Source organism: Papio anubis, chromosome 16 (assembly GCF_008728515.1).
Source record: "Papio anubis isolate 15944 chromosome 16, Panubis1.0, whole genome shotgun sequence".
Classification (NCBI taxonomy): Eukaryota; Metazoa; Chordata; class Mammalia; order Primates; family Cercopithecidae; genus Papio; species Papio anubis.
In genome coordinates, this window is record NC_044991.1 from 68,154,222 (window position 1) to 68,173,468 (window position 19,247).

At 42.1% G+C, this 19,247-nt stretch overlaps 1 long non-coding RNA gene across 1 annotated transcript in view; it reads right to left on the bottom strand.

Annotated features, from left to right (window-relative positions):
- LOC110740502 overlaps positions 1 to 19,247 on the bottom strand; it is a 232,041-nt gene that overhangs the window by 197,701 nt on the left and 15,093 nt on the right. The window lies entirely within an intron of this gene.

A 19,247-nucleotide genomic window follows, 5' to 3' on the forward strand; every position in this document is an offset into this window, starting at 1 on the left:
CCATGATCCCCCCTCTTAATGTTCAGGCCTTTGTGTGATCTTATCCTCTTGAGTGTGGGCAGGACTCCGTCTTGCCTCTACCCAACAGGATACAGCAACAGTAATGATATATGTGTGACTGCATGTGCATGACTGTGTTGCATCAGATTGCAATGCCTATCTTGCTAAGAGACTCTCTCCCCTGTGGGATTTGAAGCACAAGTCTGTCATGTTATGTGCTGCCTACAGAGAGGGCCACATGGCAAGGAATTAAAGTAACCTGTGGATGACCACCAGCAAAGAGGCCGGCAAGAAACTGGGCCTTCAGTAAGCAGCCTGCAAGGAACTGAATGTTGCCAACAAACACACGAGCCCAGAAGTGCATCCATCCCCAGTCAAGCTTCAGATGAGACCACAGCCCTAACCAACCCCTTGATTGCAGCTTTGTGAGATCCCAGTATAAAGGGCCCAGCCAAGTCATGCCCTGACTCCTGACCCAGAGAAACTCTGAGATAATAAATGTATTATTTTAAACTACTAAGTTTGTAGTAATATTATAACAGAGCAACAGATAACTAGTGTGGAACCTAACATTGTCTCCCCAAGCCAACTCCTTCAGATGATTGCCATTCCACTCACTCAAATGACAAAAACCTGGGTATCACCTGAGGCTCTTTCTCCTCCTCTCAGCATTCCCCCTCCACATCCAATCCATCGGCAGGTCTTGGCAAGTCTTCCTTCTAAATGTCTTCCTGTCTCATGGAAAATTACCTTGATGCAATGGTGGCCCCTAAGAACACTATCAGGCAACTAAATCAGAGGCCATGAAACTGAAAACCTCACAGACTAAATTGAGATGCTCAACTCACACCATTCATCAAACCAATTAAAACCCAAAGTCAAAAAAAAATCTGTGCTGGGCGCAGTGGCTCAAGCCTGTAATCCCAGCACTTTGGGAGGCCGAGATGGGTGGATCACGAGGTCAGGAGATCGAGACCATCTTGGCTAACACAGCAAAACCCCGTCTCTACTAAGAAATACAAAAAACTAGCCGGACGAGGTGGCGGGCGCCTATAGTCCCTGCTACTCGGGAGGCTGAGGCCGGAGAATGGCATGAACCCGGGAGGCAGAGCTTGCAGTGAGCTGAGATCCGGCCACTGCACTCCAGCCTGGGTGACAGAGCGAGACTCCGTCTCAAAAAAAAAAAAAAAATCTAGGAGGCAGGGCATGGTGACTCAAACCTGTAATGTCAACACTTTGGGAGGCTGAGGCAAAAAGATCACTTGAGTCCAGGAGTTCAAGGCCAGCCTAGGCAACATAGTAGAGACCCTTTCTCTACAAAAAAAAAAATAGAAAAATTAACCAGGTATGGTGGCACATACCTGTAGTCCCAGCTACTCAGAAGACTGAGGTGGGAGGATTACTTGAGGAAATTGAGGCTTCAGTAGGCTATGATCACACCACTCCACTCCAGACTGAGTGAAAGAACAATACCCTGTTTCAAAAAAAAATCAAGAAAAAATGATGAGGTTGGTTGGCTCATTTAGAATGGGTACACACAAGTGAGTAGAAGGAACAAATGACTCTGGATCCCTGGGGTATGCAATGTTCATGTGTCCTGTTTCTCTCTCTCCCTCTCTTTCTTTGTCCCCCACCCCATACACACACACACACACACACACACACACACACACACACACCCTAGCCTGCCCTGCTGAAGCATAGATTTGGAGGAGCAGAGTTGAGGTTTGAGCAAGGGAGCATCCAACAGATAAAGATGCCTGGGGCCAATCACACACAACTCTACTGGACGGGAGAGACTTAGAAAAATATATACTCTTGGCCACTGCTGTAGTTTGACCACTAGCCTCCCATACAGACCACTTATCTGCATTTCTTGGATTGAACATATGTAGGGCCAGAATGAGACTAGGATTGGTGACTCCAGTGTGTGGCCAATTTAGGGATGACCTAGCTCTCAAACCAGCAGTGATACCATCACAACTTGGTCTTTTCACCCATTTCTATTTACAACATTCTTATTTGCTTTGCCATAGAAGTCATTTAATCCATCTATGATTAGCAAGTTACTAACATTCTTACTATCTATCAACACATTTAACACACCTTATGAATTCTGCCTGAGTTGTGTATGCTTAACCCTTCCTCTAAATTTTGTCTCTATTTCATAAGCTCCTAGCTTATGAACCATATACACTGAACACTTCTTAAGAGGTTCATCTATCCTATTTGCTTTTTGTCCTTTATAAAAGAACTACATACTATCATGTAATGCAGCAAACACATGTTACACTTCCCAAACCATCCACTTTCTTGCAACTCCACCTCCACCACAGTCCAAGCTGCCACTTTCTTTCCACTGCAACCTCTTAATTGGTCTCTTGCTACTACACTGATCATCCCCACAGTATCCAGAGGGTGGCTTCTAAAAGGGAAATCTCTTTCTGTCCAGCCTGGCCATAAAACCTCAACTCCTGAATGACATTAAAGCCTATGATGATACAGTCACAACACCCTCTCCTCTCACTTCAAGTCCCACTATTGCCCACCTCCCACACCATGCACTCTCAGAACCAGCCGTGGCTCTGCACATGTCCTGCCTAGAATGAGCTCTTTCCAATGTGCCTGCTCAACTCCTACACTCCAGTCAAGACCCAGCTCAGGCGTCACCTCCTCTGGGAGCCATTCTCTGATTCTCTCCCCAGCAAATATTCAGGGAGGAGAGAGGCAAGGAGAAGAAAGGATGAAGGGAGAGAAGGAAGAATGGAGGAAAGCCATAACCATTCCACTATTAAATGGAATAAATCCAGAGGTAATAATTACCCTGCCCCTCAAAGTATTTAAGCAAGACTGAATGACATCTAGGAAAAATAATTACAGAAATTGTTCAAATACAGAATATGCACTTGCACCAGAAACAATCTACAATTTTTCCTTGGAGTCTGGGTGTTCCAATTATCTTCTGGGGCAAAGCAAATGGCCCCAATACTTAGTGGCTTAAAACAACAACTATTTATCATGTCTCATGATTTTTAGGCCATTTTTCTCCTCTGTGGCACTGACTATGCTCACTCAGTAGTATTTAGCCAGCAGCTGGGCTGGGCTGAAGAGTTTAAGATGGCATCATTCACTCATGTGCATTTTGGCAGGAGCCAGGAGCCTAGGCTCAGCCTAGGCTCCATGTAGACTCTGGTCTGTCCAACATGTCCAGCAGCACAGTCAGACATCACATGCAGCATCTCAGGCTCCAGGAGACCAAAGTAGAAGTGGCCAGTCTTTTTAAAAACGGCTGGGCACTATGGCTCATTCCTGTAATCCCAGCACTTTGGGAGGCCAAGGCGGGCAGATCACAAGGTCAGGAGATTGAGACCATCCTGGCCAACATGATGAAACCCCATCTCTACTAAAAATACAAAAATCAGCTGGGCATGGTGGCATGCACCTGTTGTCCCAGCTACTCGGGAGGCTGAGGCTGAAGAATAGCTTGAACCCGAGAGGCGGAGGTTGCAGTGAGCCAAGATCGCACCACTGCACTCCAGCCTGGGTGACAGAGTGAGACTCTGTCTCAAAAAAAAAAAAAAAAAAACCAGGCCCAGAACTGGCATGGCATCCCTTCTTCAACAGTCTATTGGTCAAAACATTTACAGGCCAGCCCAGATTCAAGGAGAGGGGAAACAGACCCCACCTCTTAATGACAGGACTGTCAAAAAATCTGCAGCCATCTGTAAATTCCTAATGTGGAACTGAACACCACACCTCCAGAAAGATTCACCAGCCCTGGGAACAGTCCAGACAAAACAGCTACTGAACCCCTGACCACAGCAACTGTGAGAGATAATCTATGTTTATTATTATCTCTGTTAAGTAAACCCACTTCGTTTGGGGTTAATTTTTTTTTTTTTAATGGAGTCCTGCTCTGCCACCCAGGCTGGAGTGCAGTGGCGCGGTCTCGGTTCACTGCAACCTCCACCACCCAGGTTCAAGTGAGGCCGCCTTGGCCTCCCAAAGTGCTGGGATTACAGGCCTGAGCCACGGCGCCTCCCTGAGGATAATTTATTACATAGCCATAGATGCCAAATACATTCACCCTCTCCAAAGCTGTCCTTCCATCCATATTCAAGACAGTATCCTGGAAGGGAAACATCCAGGGACAGGATGTGTGATGGATTTCAGGGTAAGAACCTAAAGTTCAAGAATTTAAGAAAGTTATGAGACCAGATCTTCAAAATCTACTATCTCAGAGCCAATTCTCATTCATATACTCATGTAATAACAAATATCTCTGAGTTCCTACTCTGTGCTGCGTGTTAAGCAAAGTGCTGGAGGTAGAAGGGTAAGCAGAAACAAACATGGTCCCTCAAATCACGGGTCTCTCTAAGAATACCCCAGTCTGGGCCCTTTCTATAACCTGGAAGTTTCACTCCCAGGGCAGCTACTGCCAGATGAAAATGGGCTCTGGGCCAGGTGCAGTGACCCATGCCCGTAATCCTAGCACTTTGTGAGGCTGAGGCAGACAGATCACCTAAGCTCAGGAGTTCGAGACCAGCCTGCCCAACATGGCAAAACCCTGTCTTTACTAAAAATATAAAAAATTAGCCGGGCATGGTGGCGGGCGCCTGTAATCCCAGCTATTGGGGAGGCTGAGGCAGGAGAATCACTTGGAACCGGGAGGCAGAGGTTGCAGTTAGCCGAGATCATGCCACCGCACTGCAGCCTGGGCGACAACAGCGAAACTCCGTCAAAAAAAGAAAAGAAAAGAAAATGGGCTCTGGGCACCTCTAATAATTCAGAACCCCTGTCCCTAGCCCACTCTGCTCACTACTCTTGCTCTCCTTCTTGACTTCTGACTTGGCTCATTTCATGTTACCCATTGCTTGGACCTAATACTCTGGCTTGGGGCTTTTCTAGCAGACCACATTCCTGTTCACTCCCAAGTTCCAAACTGGGGCCAGGTACAGTAGCCGTCGCCTTAGCATCGGCCCTAAGAGTGACCCGGAAGTCCATGACACCAGTCCGGACGTCGTTCCGGATTCTTTCCTATGGCTCCCGGTCCAGTTCTTTCTTCCGCTGAACGCTGAGAAAGTCGTCCCTGTGCAAGGGAAGCTGGCTCTTTGCTTCCCCTCGGGCCCATGAGCCATTGTCCCCAACCAGCGAGGCGCATCTCAGAAGCACCATCTCCTCGGGCTCTTTTCCTCCTCTGTCTGGATTGGGCTCATTTACTAAAAATTAGTTGGGAATGAAAAAAGCCCCTAGTTTATTAGCGTGCTATTATTCCCCTCCCGCCATGCCCCTGCAGCATGATGGATTGCCTGGTGAGGGGACGCAGCCCCAGCCGGGGAGTGAGCAAGCTCTGCTCGGTCCCCGGCGCAGACAGATGGGGAGGCCGAGTCCTGACCATGATTGATTAGCTCCGCAAAGCCTGTTGAGCGGAGTTCCATCAAGATTGATGCTTTCTCCTCATAACAGCATTTCCAAAAAGTTTCTATTACATTTTGATTATGTTTATAGAATCTCGCTGGTCCGGGGGAAGATGCAATCTCGTTCGTTTCCAGTGTGTGTCTGCGTGGGCCGCCACAGCACCTCACACAGCCCTGCCGGCTTGGCCTCTGCAGAGTGACCTCACTTTCTGGGCAGGAGGAAGGACTTGGGTTGCCTCCCACGATCAAGGTGGAAGAAGCTAATGTCCACTCTCCCAGTGCCCACAGTTCAGTCTCATGATAGTTTGGGTTTTCGAAGCCCAACCAACTATTTCAGGTGTTCTCAGGCCTGGGCCTGAAGGTAAAAGAGGAAATCAGAGTGAAGGCATTTCCTGAGATCAGCAGGCTGTTGGGGAAGAGACTGGACAGCCCTCATTTTTCTACCTGGTTCCCGATGACACAGTAAGACCACGTCAAATGTGTGGCAAAATATATGTTTAAATATGTGTACAATGCCTTTATTTGTGTGTCTGTGTGTATGTTTGTATGTGTGTGTCCCATTTACCCCACAAAGGATTCGAATGATGTACAAGAAATGTGGAATATTAGTAAAGAACAAGAATTAGGACCAGGGAAATGCAAATCAGGCTAGAATACTAGAATATCAAGACCAAAAGGAAAAACTAAATATATATGCAACATGTAAGATGCCACAGTCTTTATGCTTGGGCCTTTAAGTTGGTCTGAGTTTCCTGATAGTCAACGCAAAAAGGGAAATAAAATTGGTTAATTGGTTACTTAGTTCTTTTCTAGCTGTTATTAATAAAAGAATTTTCAGAAACGCCAATTCTTTGGGGAAATCTTCGGGTTTCTTCCAATTTTATTTTAAAGGAAATTTTGTACTAGAAAGTTCTAAATAGGAGACTACAATAAATATGTTAAACCAGTACTGACATTTTGGGCTAGAAAATTCCTTGTTTGGGGACTGCCCTAAGAACTGTAAGATGTTTAGCAGCATCCTTGTTCTATACTCACCAGATACCAATAGCAAAGCCTCCTCAAGTTGTAATAACCAAAAATGCCTCTAGATACTGTCAGATGTATCCTGGGGTTTGCTATTGCTAGATTTCACAAGAATTCAGAATGCTCAGTTAAATTTGAATTTCACATTTTTAAAAATGAATAATATTTTAATATTATAATATTATGCCCCAGGCAATATTTGGATATACTTATACTAAAATTCTATCCTTTTTTGTCTGAAATTCAGATGTAACTCACCATCCCGCATTATGTCAAGTAACCCCACCTGATGGGCCACACCCTCAGTGGGAAGATCTCCCAGGAACCTTTCAAACATGATGCACTGCAAGGAGCTCACTCTCCACAACATGTTTTTCTTCAGTGCTTCTTTTTTTATTTATAGATAACAATAGTTTGTCTTCTGTTTTGTATCTTTTTTAACTATAAAATTTAATTGTGATCTATCTTGCAAATAAATGATATACTTTTGAAAAAAATAAATAAATAAAAATTTAAAACTCCAGGCATTTTGCAGTGGCTCACACCTGTAATCCCAGCACTTTGGGAGGCAAAGGCACGAGAGGATGGTTTGAGCCCAGGAGTTCAAGACCAGCCTGGGTGACAGAGTAAGACCCCATCTCTTTAAAAAAAAAAAAAAAAAAACCTCTAATTGAGCACCACTATGTTAAACAGTGCCCTCAAAACAGCCCTTTGGGGTAATAATGATAATGTATCCAGAGAATTCCATAAGACTGGGTCTTGTAGCATCCACAGAAGAAATCAAGGGCATAACTCTACAGTATAACTTTAAAAGAACAATTCTGCACAGTTCTAAACAATATTATCCTTCCACAATATTTTTTGACGATCCCACTTGATCCAATGTTAAAACCTAGAAACACTTTGCTGCAACCTCCCCCTAGTCTAACTGCCCAGATTCCCTTTGCAAAAGGCAGTGAGGTGAGTCTCACCTGCTGGTCCCGAATGATCCCATGCTGGTGCTGCGAGTTCCCTTTGGCCACGGGGATTACAAAGTAGACTCAAGCAATCTCTAGAAATTACCCATTCTAGGGTTACTCAATTGTAAAAACTGACTAGGCATTTGGAAAATAGCAGTTGGATCCCTTCCTCATTCTTTGTACCAAAATAAATACCAGATGTATCAAAATTTGTAAGCATAAAACAATGAAATCAGATTAGTACCAGAAGAAAATGTGGGATAACTTTTTGGAATTGCCAGGATAGGAAAGGACCTTTTGTGTCACCTTCTGGACACAAGATCCAGAAACCACTGAATAAAAAAAGATTGAGAGATTTTACCACATTTTTTAAATGTAAGTCTCTGCGTGGCAGACAGAAAAAAGAAGACTAAGAAACTTGGGAAAAAATACAGGCCATATAAAGGAGTACTAATGTCTCCATTACAGAGAGAGTTCCCAGAAAAAGAAATGCAAATGGCTTTTAAACACACAAAAGAGTGGTCAACCTTATTCAGCTACAAATTAAAACCACAATTAAAAACCTATTTTTATCAATCATATGGGCAAAGATCAAAACGTTTAATAACATGCCATCAGTAAGAATAGGGGGAAACAGACACTAACAGAGTTGTTGGAAATGCATGCTCACTCTTGGAAGGCATTTTGGCATTGCGTATTCAATTTTAGCTGTGCACTTTCACTTCTGATATTTACTCCACAGATATGTGTGAGTGCAAAGATGTATATATAAAGTTAGCCATTAAAGTATTTGTTGGCAAAATTTGTGAATAAACTGAATAGATCCACCACTACAAATTTTCTGAAATAAAATATGGTACACTCATGCAAAGAAATGCTATGTAGCAATTTTACAATATAGAATGGCTATAGAACAAGAAGTAATAAGGAATGATCTCCAAGATATATTGTGACGAAAAAGAAGGCGCTGAAGATGTGTAGAGGATAGTAAGACAAAGTAGATAGATATATAAATGTGCTTTTCTTGTTCATATATGTGTGCTTATGAAGTAATACACAAGAAACTGGTTGTATTGATTGCCTCTGGGAAGTGAACATAGGAAACTGGTATGAAAAATGAAAACAAGATTTACTTTTGATGAATACTTTTTTTAATCGTTTGGATTGTTTTAACCATGTGTATGTATTAACCTTTCAAAATGACATCAACTGATCTTTGACAAGAGCACCAAGAATACACATTGAGGAAAAGATTATCTTTTCAATAAATGGTGTTGGGAAGACAGGATATCCATGTGTCAAAGGATGAAACTGGACCCCTATTTTACACCACAAAAAATAAACTCAAAATGAATTAAAGATTTAAACATAAAGACTTGAAACTGTAAAACTCCTAGAAGAAAACATAACGGGAAAGCTTCATGACATTGGTGTTGGCAATGACTTCATGGCCATGACACCAAAAGCACAGGCAACAAAAGCACAAATAGAAAAGTGAGACTACATCACACTTAAAACCTTCTGCAGAGTAAAGGAAACAACCAATGGAGTGAAAAAGCAACCTATGGAATAGGAGACTATATTTTCAAGTCGTATATCTGAGAAGGGGTTTATTTCCAAAATATATAAAGAACTCTTACAACTCAACAGAAAAAAAAATAGTACAATTGAAAAATGGGCAGCGGCCTGGCGTGGTGGCTCACACCTGTAATCCCAGTAATTTGGGAAGCTGAGACGGGTGGATCACGAGGTCAACAGATCAAGACCATCCTGGCCAACATGGTGAAACCCTGTCTCTACTAAAATACAAAAAAAAAAAAAAAATTAGCCAGGCATGGTGGTGCACACCTGTGGTCCCCACTACTCAGGAGGCTGAGGCAGGAGAATTGCCTGAACTTGAGAGGCAGAGGTTTCAGTGAGTAAAGATCGCACCACTGCACTCCAGCCTGGTGACAGAGTGAGACTCCATCAAAAAAATAAAAAATAAAAAATAAGGCAAAGGACTTGAACAGACATTTCTCTCAAGAAGAAATACAAATGGCCAACAGGTATATGAAAAGGTGCTCAACATAACTAAGCATCAGGAAAATACAGACTAAAACCACAATGAGATATCATTTGACACCTGTTACAATGGCTATTATCCAAAAAATTGAAAAACTAGCAAGTGTTGACAAAATTATGGAGAAATTGGGCCCTTGCACACTATAGATGGGAATGTAAAAAAAACAATTTTTAAATTTAAAAATGCCCAGCTTAACTTAAAATAATTTATCTTATGAAAATAACCAGAGGCAGTTGCTAACATTTGTACTCCAAAATATTTATTGCAATATCATTTATAATAATAAAAAATTGGAGATGACTTCAGTGTCCAATAATAGACAATTGGTTTAAATGATATATGGTATATACATCCAGTAAAATCACTTCGCAACCATTAAGAATCACATTCATAAAGAATGATTTAGGGGCCAAGCATGGTGTCTCACACCTATAATCCCAGCACTTTGGGAGGCCAAGGTGGGAGGATCGCTCAAGCCCAGGATTTCTAGACCAGCCTGAGCAACATAATGAGATTACAACTCTACACAAAATTAAAAAATTAGCCGAGCATGGTGTTGCATGCCTGTAGTCCCTGCTACTTGGGAGGTTGGGATGAGAGGATTGCTTGACCCTGGAAGGTTGAGGCTACAGCAAGCCATGATTGTACCACTGCACTCCAGTCTGGGCAACAGAGCAAGATTCTGTCTCAAAAAAAAAAAAAAAAAAAGGGAATGACTTTGGATATGAGAAAATGATAATGATATATTATCAAGTGAAAAAAACCAAGCACAAAATCATATGTACAGTATGATCATGATTGTTTTCAAACACACATAGAGATGTTTATGGGATAGGAGAAATGTTTTCCAAATGTTAGTAGTCATGTTCTCTGGATGGCAGATTTGTAGGTAATGTGTATTCTCTTCTTCATACTTTTCTATATATTCCATAATTTCGGAGAATAAATATTAATTTATAATTAAAAAAGCATTTAGGCCGGGAGTGGTGGCTCATGCCTGTAATCCCAGCACTTTGGGAGGCCAAGGTGAGTGGATCACGAGGTCAGGAAATCAAGACCATCCTGGCTAACACAGTGAAACCCCATCTCTACAAAAAATTAGCTGGGCATGGTGGCTGGCGCCTGTAGTCCCAGCTACTTGGGAGGCTGAGGCAGGAGAATGGCATGAACCCAGGAGGCGGAGCTTGAAGTGAGCTGAGATGGCGCCACTGCACTCCAGGCTAGGTGACAAAGCAAGACTCCGTCTCAAACAAACAAACAAAGCATTCAATATTATATGAAACGGAAATAAATTACCACTGGCCCTACGCTGACATGAATGCCAAGTTCCCTAGTCCCTCCATGAGGCTTAGGGTCAGCTTTATTTTTTTTTTTTTAAAAAAAGAGCTAGATTCCAGTAGGGGGACTATTTGGGACACAGTCTAATTTTGGCTGTAAGAGTCAGTGATACCAATTGGAGGACCATATTTCAGTCCCATGGGATCCACATGATAAAGGAAATGGAGGGCAGAGGTCCTGAACTCTTGATACTACCTGGAATTCTTTCTACATATTTTTGGTTAAAACCACTCTTTGTTTCCAGCAAAAACCTCTACCAGCTCCTCCAAATCCATCAAACTTTCAAAGCCCACCACATCCAGGAAGCCCTGTCTGATACCATCCCCTCTGCTGACATAGGACATAGTATGGACATCTCTCCCCAGCCCCTAGTTATTTACTATACTGTAAAAATATTTTAAAATTATTAATTACAGCTGTGACTGGGTGTGACTCACACTTGTAATCCCAGCACTTTGGGAGGCCAAGGCGGCCAGATCACCTGAGGTCAGGAGTTCAAGACCAACCTGGGCAACATCATGAAACCCCATCTCTACTAAAAATACAAAAATTATCCAGGCAGGTGCCTGCAATCCCAGCTACTCAGGAGGCTGAGACAGGAGAATTGCTTGAACCCAGGCGGCAGAGGTTGCAGTGAGCCAAGATTGCGCCATTGCATTCCAGCCTGGATGACAAGAGCAAAATTCCATCTCAAAAAATAATAATAATACAATAAAATAAAAGTATTAATCATAGCTATCATTTACTCAGCACCTCATTTTGCACCATATGCTATGCAAAACTCTTTACATTTATTAGGTTATTCAACCTTTATAACAATCCTACGATGAAGCCTCTATAAAGTGTACAGTTGAGCAAAATAAGGCACAATGGGACCTAGTTCCTCACTTAGGGTATCTCAAACAGTAATGGCACTACCAGGATGCAGACTCAGTTCAGTGATTTCAAAGACCATAACCTCAACTACTATGAGATGCTGACTCTTTCATGATGTGCATCTCAGAATCAGAGACTTTTTCTACTGGACAGGCCCTGCCAAGGGCCTGTTGTCTCTGTTGTCTCTGACAACAGCAACCAAACTTGCCTTGAGAAATAGTCCTCTTTGCATGCAATATTTCTGAGACTGTCATTCAAGATGTCCCACCTGTTGTTGTCTCTGACAGCAGCAACCAAACTTGCCTTGAGAAATAGTCCTCTTTGCATGCAATATTTCTGAGACTGTCATTCAAGATGTCCCACCTGTCCTGGTCACATGACCCCACCTGAGCCAATCAGGCTTATTATCAGGACTTTGAGCCTCAAACAGGTGATGCAAGAACAGAAAGGTCAGTGGACTCTTGATCCAATTGGTCATTAACCCATGATTAACTGGACTCTATACCTAGGACTAAACCTATTGACCTCACATGCTACAAAAAATTCCTAGTTTTGCTTAGATTAACCAGCGTTTGCTCAGTTTAGCTTGGAATAAAAACCCTACCTAAAAGGACTAGTGTCTAAAATATATACAGTACTCTCAAAATTCAACCATAACAAACAAAAATTTTCAACAAAAGACTAGCAAACCAAATTCAGCAACATGTGACCAAGTGACATTTATCTCAGAAATGCAAGATTGCCTTAACATACAAAAATCAATCAATGCAATACACCATATTAGTAGAATAAAGGACAAAAATCACATGATGGTCTTAATAGATACAGAAAAGGCATTTGACAAATCCAGTACCTTATTATGATTTTTAAAAAAACACTTAACAAATTAGAAATACAAGAGAACTTTCTCAACCTGATAAAGGCCATCTATTTTTTTTAATAATCCACAGCTAACAATATATTTAATGGTACTTAATGGTGGAAGATTGGATGCCTTTCTCCTAAGATCAGGAATAAAATAAGAATGTCCACTCTTGCCACTTCTAGTCAACATTGTGCTACAGGTTCTAGCTAGAGGAATTAGACAAGGAAAAAAAAAGACATCCAGACTGGGAAGGAAGAAGTAAAACTCTCTCTATTCACAAATGACATGATCTATGTAGAGAGAAAATTCTAAGGAGTCGACTAAAGAAATTGTTAGAGGTTGGCCACAGTGACTCATGCCTATAATCCCAGCACTTTGGGAGGCCAAGGTGGGAGGATCACCTGAGTCCAGGAGTTCACGACCAGCCTGGGCAACATAGTGAGACCCCCCCCTCTACAATAAATAAACAAAATTGGCCTGGTGTGGTGGTGCATGCCTCTAGCGTCAGCTAATTGGGAGGCTGAGGTGGGAGGATCAATTGAGCCTGGGAGCCAAAGTGGCAAAAAGCCAAAACTACAACTTTGCACTCCAGCCTGTGTGACAGAGTGAGATCTTGTCTCAAAAAAAAAAAAAAGAAAAGAAAGATAGAAACTGTTAGAACTAATTAAGGAGTTCAGCAATCTTGCAGGTCACAAGATCAGGATACAAAAATCAACTGTATTTCTACACACTTGAAATGTATGATCCAAAAATGAAATTAAGAAAACAATTCCATTTATAATAGCATCAAAAAGAATAAAATACTTAAGAATAAATTTGATGAGAGAAGTTACACTGAAAATCACAAAACATCATTGAAAAAAGGTGTAAATAAATGGAAATATGTAAAAAAAAAAGAATAAATGGTAAGATGTCTGACATTCATGTATTATAAGAAGTAATATTGTTAAGATGACAATACTCCTCATATTGATCTCTGGAATCAATGTAATTTCTATCAAAGTCTCAGTTGTCTTTTTGCAGAACTTGACAAGATGATTCTAAAAAAATAAATATGGAAATGCAAAAATAGGCAAAACAATCTTGAAAAAGAAGAACAAAACTGGACTCACATCTCAATTTCAAAACTTACTATACAGTTACAATAATCAGGACATTATGGATCTAACATAAGGATAGAAATATAGATCAATGAAATGGATTTTGAAATTAAGAAATAAACTCTCACATTATGGTCAACTGATTTTCCTGAAGGGTACCATGACAATTCAATGGGAAAAGAATAGCCTTTTCCAAAAATGGTGCTGGGATAACTGGATATCCACATGCAAAAGAATGAAATTGGGCCCCTACCTCACACCACATGAAAATTAATTCAAAATCAATTAGAGACCTAAATGTAAAAGCTAAATTCATTAAGGTCTTATAGAAAACATAAGGAATAAATTGTGTCCTTGGATTAGGCAATGGTTTCTTAAATATAACACCAAAAACCAGCCTGGCCAACATGGTGAAACCCCATCTCTACTAAAAATATTTTTTTTTAAATTAGCTGGGCTTGGTGGCAGGCGCCTGTAATCCCAATCCCAGCTACTCAGGAGGCTGAGGCAGGAGAATCACTTGAACCCAGGAGGCAGAGGTTGCAGTGAGCCAAGATCACACTATTGCACTCCAACCCGTAGTCCCAGCTACTTATGCCACTTCACTCCAGTCTGGGTGACAGAGTGAGACTCCACCTCAAAAAAAAAAAAATACAATGACCTTACGACCCAGCAATTACACTCTTAGGTATTTATCCCGGATAAATGAAACTTTATGTTCACACATAAGTAAAACTGTATAAAAACCTGTACTTGAATGTTCATAGTAACTTTATTAGTAATAGTCAAAAACTGGAAACCACCTGGATGTACATCAATAGATGCATGGTTAAACAAGCTCTGGTATATCTATACCATGCAATAGTACTTAGCAATAAAAAAGGAATTAATTACTGATAAACACAACGTCGATTAATCTCCAGAGAATTATGCTAAGTAAACAAAGCCAGTCCCAAAAGGTAATAACTGTACAATTCTATTTATACAGAATTTTTGAAAAGACAAAATTTTAGAAATGAAGAGCAGATTAGTGGGGGCTGGGGAGCAGGAGGGAGGTGGGTGTGAGTATTAGAGGGCAACATGAGAGATCCTCGTGGAAATACAACTGTTATGTATAATATCTTGACTGCAGTAGTGGATACACGAGGCCATACGTGTAATAAAATGGTATATAACCAAGTACCCACACACACAAACACAAGTAAAGCTGGGGAAATATTAACAAGTGCTTTGTATTCTATCAACGTCAATGTCCTAATTGTGATGTTGTATTAAGTTTAAAAAGACATTACCACTGGGGGAATATGGCTAAAGGGTATACAGGGTCTCTATTACTTTTTACAACTATATATGATTTAACAGTTGTCTCAAAATAAAGTTTAATTTTAAAAACCTCTACCTGGCTGAGTGTGGTAGCTCACACCTATAATCCCCGCACTTTGGGGGGCCAAGGCAGGCGGATCATGAGGTCAGGAGTTCAAGACCAGCCTGACCAACATGGTGAAGCCCCATCTCTACTAAAAATACAAAATTTAGCCGGGCATGGTGGTGGGTGCCTGTAATCCCAGCTACTCAGGAGGCTAAGGCAGGAGAATCACTTGAACCCAAGAGGCAGAGGTTACAATGAGCCAAGATCGCACCATTGCACCCCATTTTATAGATGATGAAACTGAGGCTCAGAGAATAACTGTCTTATTTTCAAAGACATCCTTTGAGAAGTCAGGATTCAAGCCCTGCTCTCTGTCAGTCTGCTGTCATGCTTTAGCCAAACACAGCCATCAATCAAATGTAGGCAAAGACTGCATTACTCACCAGGAAATTGAAGCCAGACTGTAAGATGCAGTCCACAAAATTCATGATTTCTTCCCCCACCCCAGCTCTGTCTACTTGGTCCCTTTTTCATATGGATTGGGTTTTTATTTCTGTATTTATTGCACACGCAAATTACAGATGAGAGCATCGACTACACAAGTCATTACTCAGAGTAGCATCTTCCCAACTGCCACCGGACGGGGACCGAACAGCTTGTGGTTAATTTGCTATGTAATCACTGCCTGTGACGGCGGGCAGGGCTGTGCCTGTGCTAATATTAGGAAAGGGGAAGCTGAGCAGAGAGGACTCCTGGGGCATGGAGAGTGAGGGTGGTATCAAACCAGGGAAAAAGGAAGAGCACTGGTGGGGAGCAGGAGGAGGGGGCCCTACCCCACTGAGAGACTCCAAGGAGGATCTGCTCCTCTGCCAAGGAGTAGAAGTGCTCCGTCCCATTCATCACGTCTGCATGGAAGAGCTAACCAGAATCCCAGTTCTCCTAACCCCTGCCATTTCCTGGCCACTGCCACTGCTGCCTCCTCACCTCAGTGCAGGGATATTTGTACATCACGCTGCATCTGCTGGGAGGGACACTTATAGGATGGTTCATGGGCAGGAGGAAATTTACCAACAGCAGGAGTTACAGCCACCATACTAGTTCTAATAACTCAACATGAAAAATGGCCAACAATCCAATAAAAAATGGGCAAAGGATATGAACAGGCAGATCCCAGCTTAGGAAACTTAAATAAGCTCTAAATATACAAAAAGATGTTCAACCTTCATCTTAACAAAATGTAAATGTCAATTAAAACTGCAATGAAATACCTTTTTTTACCTATCGGATTGACAAAGATCAAAATGTTTGATAACACACTGTGCTGGCCAGAGTGTAGAAAAACCAGCAGTCTCAAAGGTTGGTGAGAGTGTAAATTGGCACAGTTTTCATGGATGGCAATTTGGCACTCTCTTTCACAATTTTTGATGCACATACCCATTGACCCATAAATTCTACTGCTCTAAAATGTATTCCACCAGACATACTTGCATATATGTATGCAAAGTTGGATGTGCAAGGCTATTCAGTGCAGCATGGCTTATAATAACAGAAGATTGGAGACAGCTTGAATGTCCATCAAGAGGGGACTGCTTAAATAAATTGGAATAGAGTCATACAATGGAAATCTTTATGGCTGTTAAAAAAGAATGAGGCAGCTTTTTATGTACGGATATGAAACAATCTGCAAGATATATTGTTAAGTGAAAAAAGCAAAGTGCTGAACAGTGTGATTAGAATGCTGCTATTTGTGAGAGTTTTTTAAGAATACATACACATATACATCTATGCTTATATATGCAGAGAATCCCTCTGGAAGGATGACAATATTTACAATATTTGATTCTGTAGAAGGAAAAGAGTTCTCAAGGCTAAGAACAAATAGGGAGGGAGGCTTGTTTTTCATCGTTTACCCTGTTTACTAATTTGGTCTATAGTGAATAAGCACATGTCACCAATTCTAATTGATTACTAAGAGTTATATTTTTAATCCTCTCTTGGTTCCTCCTGCCCAAGAATCAAATCTTGACCTAACACCCAAGGCCCTTCACAGTTTGACTTGAGCCTCTTCCCCTTCGTTTCCCGATATGCCACCCCTAGCACACTCCTCTCTAAGCACACTGAATTTCTCACTTCCTCCAAATGCACCTTGCTTTTTCACATCTCCAGGACCTTTACACCTGCTGTTGTCCAGGTCTGAAGTGTCCCTCCACACCCCCACTTCCTTTTTTTTTTTTTTTTTTTGAGATGGAGTCTCGCTCTGTTACCCAGGCTGGAGTGCAGTGGCATGATCTCGGCTCACTGCAACCTCCGCCTCCCAGGTTCAAGCGATTCTTCTGCCTCAGCCTCCCGAGTAGCTGGGACTACAGGCGCCTGCCACCATGCCTGGCTAATTTTTGTATTTTTAGTAGAGACAGGGTTTCACCATATTGGCCATGCTGGTCTCAAACTCCTGACCTCATGATCCACCTGCCTCGGCCTCCTAAAGTGCTGGAATTACAGGTGTGACCCACCACGCCTGGCCTCCCACTGGCTTTATACAATCTTACTCATCCTTAAAGACCCAGAACAATCATGACCCCCAGAGTGTGGCCTTCCCTGACCTCACCAAAGAGAGTTAAGCCCTCTACTCCGCACTCCCACAGCACCCTGGACAGGCCTTCATAACTGGGGTGGCACATGGACAAGAATGAACCTACCTCTGACCTCTTTGCAAAAGAGGGCTGCTGATTTGGTCTGTCCTCACTGGGCACCAGCATCTGCCAGCAAATGTCTACACAATGTATGTATACGATGTGCCCACCTCCCCAAAGAATGAGAAACAGAACAGAGTCTCACAGCATGGTTCAGGAAAAAAAGGTCCCCCAGACCCATAAGTGGAGATCTCAATGCACATCAACTTATTGAAGGCTCTGAGCAACTATCTTAGTTTGGGCTGCCATAACAAAGTTTCATGTACAGCATGAAATTTTTTCTCACAATTCTGCAGGCTGGAAGTCCAGGATCTTCCATGGTGCCAGCATGGTTCTGGTGAAGACTCTCTTCTAGGGTGAAGACTGCTGACTTCTGGTTGTATCCTCACATGGTGGAAAGAGCAAAAGAGCCCTCTGAGGTCTCATTCATTCAACACTAATTCCATTCATGTAGGCTCCACACTCATGACCTAATCACCTCCCAGAGGCCCAACTTCCTAATACCATTGCATTGAGGATTAGGATCTCAACATAGGAATTTTGGGGAGACATAAACATTCTGTCCATAACAGTAGTTCTGCAAAGAACCAAAAACTGTTAAATTTAGCCAGTCTATCTCTCACTTTCTAACCAAGAATTTATTCCCTTGGAATGCCTATTAACATCCCATGGAGCTGTTGTTCTATGGGCAAGAAAACTTTTGTGAAGTGTTGATCTACAGAAATGCCTAGAGGACTTCTCTAATTCAGAGATTAGAGAATTAGTCTCTAATTGGCCAGGTGTGGTGGCTCACACCTGTAACCCCAGCACTTTGGGAGGCCAAGGCCGGTGGATCACTTGCGGTCAGGAGTTTGAGACCAGCCTGGCCAACATGGCGAAACCCTGACTCTACTAAAAATACAAAAATTAACCAGGCATGGCGGCACATGCCTGTAGTCCCAGCTACTCAGGAGGGTGAGGCACGAGAATTGCTTGAGCCTGGGAGGCAGACGTTGCAGTGAGCCAAGATTGCACCACTGTACTTCATCCAGACTTGGTAATAGAGCAAGACTCTGTCTCAAAAAAAAAAAAAAAAATTAGAACTTTACATGGACAATAATGGGATCTGGAATGTTGAGACTCATTTTGAATGAGATCTCCATGCAGTCTGCTAACCAGTTAAACTATAAATCCTACAGTTTTAATAAACGCAAAGTGTTTCCAATTTAATCGCCCAGTTGCTCCTTTCTGAGAAATTGGTGACTTCCCAAAAAATAGAGGATAGGGAATGTCTCCACTGGTTCAGGACTTCTCTGACTCTTGTTTGCCATTAAGGATGTTCAGGATCTGGTGCTGTTTAGTAGATATCCCATCCCACCTGTTGCATGGGAGTAGTCTCTGCCTTGCATCAGGGCTTTTAACTCCAGTAACTCCAATTGCAGAAACTTCTCAGATCAGCTACTCATCACACTCACTCTTGGCAGAGTTTTATCTCTGTGGCTCCAGGTATATCTATCTACTCTCAATGTCAAAAGGGTCAAAAACAATCTCTTCCATCAGATACTG